Here is a 7,500-nt window from a genome sequence, read left to right on the forward strand (position 1 = left end):
CACACGCTCCGCCCTGGTGCGGTCGGTTGCCTCGAGCACCATCGGCACACGCTGGGCCCTGGTGCGGCAGGTTGCCTCGACCACCATCGGCACACGCTGGGCCCTGGTGCGGGCGCTTGCCTCGACCACCATCGGCACACGCTGGGCCCTGGTGCGGCAGGTTGCCTCGAGCACCATCGGCACACGCTGGGCCCTGGTGCGGCAGGTTGCCTCGACCACCGTCGGCACACGCTGGGCCCTGGTGCGGGCGCTTGCCTCGACCACCATCGGCACACGCTCGGCCCTGGTGCGGTCGGTTGCCTCGAGCACCATCGGCACACGCTGGGCCCTAGTGCGGCAGGTTGCCTCGACCACCATCGGCAGCCTCGACCACCATCGGCACACGCTGGGCCCTGGTGCGGGCGCTTGCCTCGACCACCATCGGCACACGCTCGGCCCTGGTGCGGTCGGTTGCCTCGACCACCATCGGCACACGCTGGGCCCTGGTGCGGCAGGTTGCCTCGAGCACCATCGGCACACGCTGGGCCCTGGTGCGGCAGGTTGCCTCGACCACCATCGGCACACGCTGGGCCCTGGTGCGGGCGGTTGCCTCGACCACCATCGGCACACGCTGGGCCCTGGTGCGGGCGCTTGCCTCGAGCACCATCGGCACACGCTGGGCCCTGGTGCGGCAGGTTGCCTCGAGCGCCATCGGCACACGCTGGGCCCTGCTGCGGGAGCTTGCCTCGAGCGCCATCGGCACACGCTGGGCCTTGGTGCGGTAAGTTGCCTCGAGCACCATCGGCACACGCTGGGCCCTGGTGCGGTCGGTTGCCTCGAGCACTGGGCGCTGGTGCGGGCGCTTGCCTCGACCACCATCGGCACACGCTGGGCCCTGGTGCGGCAGGTTGCCTCGATCACCACCGGCACACGCTGGGCCCTGGTGCGACAGGTTGCCTCGAGCACCATCGGCACACTATCGGCCCTGGTGCGGGCGGTTGCCTCGACCACCATCGGCACACGCTGGGCCCTGGTGCGGGCGCTTGCCTCGAGCACCATCGGCACACGCTGGGCCCTGGTGCGGGCGCTTGCCTCGACCACCATCGGCACACGCTGGGCCCTGGTGCGGGCGCTTACCTCGACCACCATCGGCACACGCTGGGCCCTGGTGCGACAGGTTGCCTCGACCACCATCGGCACACGCTGGGCCCTGGTGCGGGCGCTTGCCTCGACCACCATCGGCACACGCTCGGCCCTGGTGCGGTCGGTTGCCTCGAGCACCATCGGCACACGCTGGGCCCTGGTGCGGGCGCTTGCCTCGACCACCATCGGCACACGCTGGGCCCTGGTGCGGGCGCTTGCCTCGACCACCATCGGCACACGCTGGGCCCTGGTGCGGCAGGTTGCCTCGAGCACCATCGGCACACGCTGGGCCCTGGTGCGGTCGGTTGCCTAGAGCACCATCGGCACACGCTGGGCCCTGGTGCGGGCGCTTGCCTCGACCACCATCGGCACACGCTGGGCCCTGGTGCGGGCGCTTGCCTCGACCACCATCGGTACACGCTGGGCCCTGGTGCGGCAGGTTGCCTCGACCACCATCGGCACACGCTGGGCCCTGGTGCGGTCGGTTGCCTCGATCACCATCGGCACACGCTGGGCCCTGGTGCGGGCGGTTGCCTCGACCACCATCGGCACACGCTGGGCCCTGGTGCGGCAGCTTGCCTCGAGCACCATCGGCACACGCTCGGCCCTGGTGCGGTCGGTTGCCTCGAGCACCATCGGCACACGCTGGGCCCTGGTGCGGCAGGTTGCCTCGACCACCATCGGCACACGCTGGGCCCTGGTGCGGGCGGTTGCCTCGATCACCATCGGCACACGCTGGGCCCTGGTGCGGGCGGTTGCCCCCAGCACCATCGGAACATGTTGGGCCCTGGTGCGGGCGCTTGCCTCGACCACCATCGGCACACGCTGGGCCCTGGTGCGGGCGCTTGCCTCGACCACCATCGGCACACGCTGGGCCCTGGTGCGACAGGTTGCCTCGACCACCATCGGCACACGCTGGGCCCTGGTGCGGGCGCTTGCCTCGACCACCATCGGCACACGCTCGGCCCTGGTGCGGTCGGTTGCCTCGAGCACCATCGGCACACGCTGGGCCCTGGTGCGGGCGCTTGCCTCGACCACCATCGGCACACGCTGGGCCCTGGTGCGGGCGCTTGCCTCGACCACCATCGGCACACGCTGGGCCCTGGTGCGGCAGGTTGCCTCGAGCACCATCGGCACACGCTGGGCCCTGGTGCGGTCGGTTGCCTAGAGCACCATCGGCACACGCTGGGCCCTGGTGCGGGCGCTTGCCTCGACCACCATCGGCACACGCTGGGCCCTGGTGCGGGCGCTTGCCTCGACCACCATCGGTACACGCTGGGCCCTGGTGCGGCAGGTTGCCTCGAGCACCATCGGCAAACGCTGGGCCCTGGTGCGGTCGGTTGCCTCGATCACCATCGGCACACGCTGGGCCCTGGTGCGGGCGGTTGCCTCGACCACCATCGGCACACCCTGGGTCCTGGTGCGGCAGCTTGCCTCGAGCACCATCGGCACACGCTCGGCCCTGGTGCGGTCGGTTGCCTCGAGCACCATCGGCACACGCTGGGCCCTGGTGCGGCAAGTTGCCTCGACCACCATCGGCAAAAGCTGGGCCCTGGTGCGGGCGCTTGCCTCGACCACCATCGGCACACGCTGGGCCCTGGTGCGGGCGGTTGCCTCGATCACCATCGGCACACGCTGGGCCCTGGTGCGGGCGGTTGCCCCCAGCACCATCGGCACACGTTGGGCCCTGGTGCGGGCGCTTGCCTCGACCACCATCGGCACACGCTGGGCCCTGGTGCGGGCGCTTGCCTCGACCACCATCGGCACACGCTGGGCCCTGGTGCGACAGGTTGCCTCGACCACCATCGGCACACGCTGGGCCCTGGTGCGGGCGCTTGCCTCGACCGCCATCGGCACACGCTGGGCCCTGGTGCGGGCGCTTGCCTCGACCACCATCGGCACACGCTGGGCCCTGGTGCGGCAGGTTGCCTCGAGCACCATCGGCACACGCTGGGCCCTGGTGCGGTCGGTTGCCTCGAGCACCATCGGCACACGCTGGGCCCTGGTGCGGGCGCTTGCCTCGACCACCATCGGCACACGCTGGGCCCTGGTGCGGCAGGTTGCCTCGAGCACCATCGGCACACGCTGGGCCCTGGTGCGGTCGGTTGCCTCGATCACCATCGGCACACGCTGGGCCCTGGTGCGGGCGGTTGCCTCGACCACCATCGGCACACGCTGGGCCCTGGTGCGGCAGCTTGCCTCGAGCACCATCGGCACATGCTGGGCCCTGGTGCGGCAGGTTGCCTCGACCACCATCGGTAGCCTCGACCACCATCGGCACACGCTGGGCCCTGGTGCGGGCGCTTGCCTCGACCACCATCGGCACACGCTCCGCCCTGGTGCGGTCGGTTGCCTCGAGCACCATCGGCACACGCCGGGCCCTGGTGCGGCAGGTTGCCTCGACCACCATCGGCACACGCTGGGCCCTAGTGCGGGCGCTTGCCTCGACCACCATCGGCACACGCTGGGCCCTGGTGCGGCAGGTTGCCTCGAGCACCATCGGCACACGCTGGGCCCTGGTGCGGCAGGTTGCCTCGACCACCATCGGCACACGCTCGGCCCTGGTGCGGTCGGTTGCCTCGAGCACCATCGGCACACGCTGGGCCCTGGTGCGGCAGGTTGCCTCGATCACCATCGGCGCCTCGACCACCATCGGCACACGCTGGGCCCTGGTGCGGGCGCTTGCCTCGACCACCATCGGCACACGCTCGGCCCTGGTGCGGTCGGTTGCCTCGAGCACCATCGGCACACGCTGGGCCCTGGTGCGGCAGGTTGCCTCGACCACCATCGGCACACGCTGGGCCCTGGTGCGGGCGGTTGCCTCGACCACCATCGGCACACGCTGGGCCCTGGTGCGGGCGGTTGCCTCGACCACCATCGGCACACGCTGGGCCCTGGTGCGGGCGCTTGCCTCGAGCACCATCGGCACACGCTGGGCCCTGGTGCGGCAGGTTGCCTCGAGCACCATCGGCACACGCTGGGCCCTGGTGCGGCAGGTTGCCTCGAGCACCATCGGCACACGCTGGGCCCTGGTGCGGGAGCTTGCCTCGAGCGCCATCGGCACACGTTGGGCCCTGGTGCGGCAAGTTGCCTCGAGCCCCATCGGCACACGCTGGGCCCTGGTGCGGTCGGTTGCCTCGAGCACCATCGGCACACGCTGGGCGCTGGTGCGGGCGCTTGCCTCGAGCACCATCGGCACACGCTGGGCCCTGGTGCGGCAGGTTGCCTCGAGCACCATCGGCACACGCTGGGCCCTGGTGCGGCAGGTTGCCTCGAGCACCATCGGCACACGCTGGGCCCTGGTGCGGGAGCTTGCCTCGAGCGCCATCGGCACACGCTGGGCCCTGGTGCGGCAAGTTGCCTCGAGCACCATCGGCACACGCTGGGCCCTGGTGCGGTCGGTTGCCTCGAGCACCATCGGCACACGCTGGGCGCTGGTGCGGGCGCTTGCCTCGACCACCATCGGCACACGCTGGGCCCTGGTGCGGCAGGTTGCCTCGATCACCATCGGCACACGCTGGGCCCTGGTGCGACAGGTTGCCTCGAGCACCATCGGCACACTATCGGCCCTGGTGCGGGCGGTTGCCTCGACCACCATCGGCACACGCTGGGCCCTGGTGCGGGCGCTTGCCTCGAGCACCATCGGCACACGCTGGGCCCTGGTGGGTTTAGGCACATCTTCAAATTTCTGCCGTGCCAATGCCATTTTTATGGCTTGTAAATTCATACAATGGTCCCCTAAGCCTTCACGTGAAGTTTCGTTGGAAGATGACTCGTTTTCTATTTTTCACGATTTTCAAAACTTTTTACGGTTCGGGATTTTTTAAAATTTTTTTATAAGGATTTTTGGCCCCAAATTTTGTAGGCATGATCCTTCTATTTTTGTTGGCATGCACAAAAAAATTCAGCTAAAAACTCGAAGTGGAGAAGATTTTGTGACCGTTTGAAAAAAGTGTCCCATTTCAGACACTTTAACGGCTACTGGTAGCAAACCTGTAAAATCTCAAATGCTCTTTAAGGGGGTGTGAATTCTCAGAGGTTTGATGAGGGATAGGGGGCCAACACAAGGCCAAGTACCAGCACCCATCGCACATCATGTGCGCACACCCCCCCGGCCCCCCTCCCAATCGCCGGAACCCCAATGCCGCCGGTCAGGTTCTCCGGCGGTACTCCGGCGATAATCCGGCGATGCTCCGGCGATGCTGTCCCGAGTGAAAAAAATGCGGCACCAGCACATGCTGGAGCCAAGCATGGGCACCGTGGCTCAAAATCGAACTTCGGCCAAGGCCTCGACCATCAATGGCACATGATGACGCATGGTGATGGCACATGCATCGACCATCATCGGCATAGGCTGCCCTTCGGTACGGGCACTTGCCTCGACCGCCATCGGCACAAGCTGGGCCCTGGTGTGGGTTGTTGCCTCGATCACAATCGGCACATGCTGAGCCTTGGTGCGGGCGGTTGCCTCGAGCACCATCGGCAGACCCTGGGCCCTGGTGCGGCCGGTTGCCCCGATAACCATCGGCACACGCTGGGCCCTGGGGCGGGCGCTTGCCCCCAGCACCATCGGCACACGCTGGGCCCTGGTGCGGGCGGTTCCCTCGACCACCATCGGCACACGTTGGGCCCTGGTCCGGGCGGTTGCCCCCAGCACCATCGGCACACGCTGGGCCCTGGTGCGGGCGCTTGCCCCCAGCACCATCGGCACACGCTGGGCCCTGGTGCGGGCGGTTGCCCCCAGCACCATCGGCACACGCAGGGCCCTGGTGCGGGCGGTTGCCCCGAACACCATCGGCACAAGCCGGCCCTTGGTGCGGGCTCCTGGCTCGACCACCATCGGCACACACTGGGCCCTGGTGCAGGCGGTTGCCTCGAACACCATCGGCACACGCCGGCCCTTGGTGCGGCCGGTTGCCTCGACCACCATCGGCACACGCTCGGCCTTGGTGAGGGCGCTTGCCTCGACCACCATCGGCACACGCTGGGCCCTGGTGCGGGCGCTTGCCTCGACCACCATCGGCACACGCTCGGCCTTGGTGCGGGCGCTTGCCTCGACCACCATCGGCACACGCTGGGCCCTGGTGCGGGCGGTTGCCTCGACCACCATCGGCACACGCTCGGGGTGGTGAGGGCGCTTGCCTCGACCACCATCGGCACACGCTGGGCCCTGGGGCGGGCGCTTGCCCCCAGCACCATCGGCACACGCTGGGCCCTGGTGCGGGCGGTTCCCTCAGCCACCATCGGCACACGTTGGGCCCTGGTCCGGGCGGTTGCCCCCAGCACCATCGGCACACGCTGGGCCCTGGTGCGGGCGCTTGCCCCCAGCACCATCGGCACACGCTGGGCCCTGGTGCGGGCGGTTGCCCCCAGCACCATCGGCACACGCAGGGCCCTGGTGCTGGCGGTTGCCCCGAACACCATCGGCACAAGCCGGCCCTTGGTGCGGGCTCCTGGCTCGACCACCATCGGCACACGCTGGGCCCTGGTGCGGGCGGTTGCCTCGAACACCATCGGCACACGCCGGCCCTTGGTACGGCCGGTTGCCTCGACCACCATCGGCACACGCTCGGCCTTGGTGAGGGCGCTTGCCTCGACCACCATCGGCACACGCTGGGCCCTGGTGCGGGCGCTTGCCTCGACCACCATCGGCACACGCTGGGCCCTGGTGCGGGCGCTTGCCTCGACCACCATCGGCACACGCTGGGCCCTGGTGCGGGCGCTTGCCTCGACCACCATCGGCACACGCTCGGCCTTGGTGCGGGCGCTTGCCTCGACCACCATCGGCACACGCCGGGCCCTGGTGCGGGCGGTTGCCTCGACCACCATCGGCACACTCGGGCCCTGGTGCTGGCGGTTGCCTCGACCACCATCGGCACACGTTGGGCCCTGCTGCGGGCGGTTGCCTCGAACACCATCGGCACAAGCCGGCCCTTGGTGCGGGCGGTTGCCTCGAGCACCATCGGCACACGCTGGGCCCTGGTGCGGGTGGTTGCCTCGACCACCATCGGCACACGCTGGGCCCTGGTGCGGACGGTTGCCTCGAGCACCATGGGCACACGCTGGCCCTTGGTGCGGGCTCTTGCCTCGACCACCATCAGCAGAAGATGGCCCCTACGTCGAACACCATCGATACATGCCGGGCCTTGGTGTGGGCACATGCCTCGAGCTGGTGCGGGCGGTTGCCTCGACCACCATCGGCTCGCGTTGGCCCTTGTTGCGGGCACATGCCTCGACCACCATCGGCACCTGCGCACCCTCGGTGTGGGATTTGCTTGTTTGGAAAAAGTGTCCCCGTTTCAGACATTTTAACGTCTACTGGTAGCATATCTGTAAAATCTCTAATGCTCTTTAGGGGGTGGTGGTCCGGCACCCCCT

Source organism: Durio zibethinus, unplaced genomic scaffold, assembly GCF_047325235.1.
Source record: "Durio zibethinus cultivar Kanyao isolate XHJ-2024 unplaced genomic scaffold, ASM4732523v1 HiC_scaffold_390, whole genome shotgun sequence".
Classification (NCBI taxonomy): Eukaryota; Viridiplantae; Streptophyta; class Magnoliopsida; order Malvales; family Malvaceae; genus Durio; species Durio zibethinus.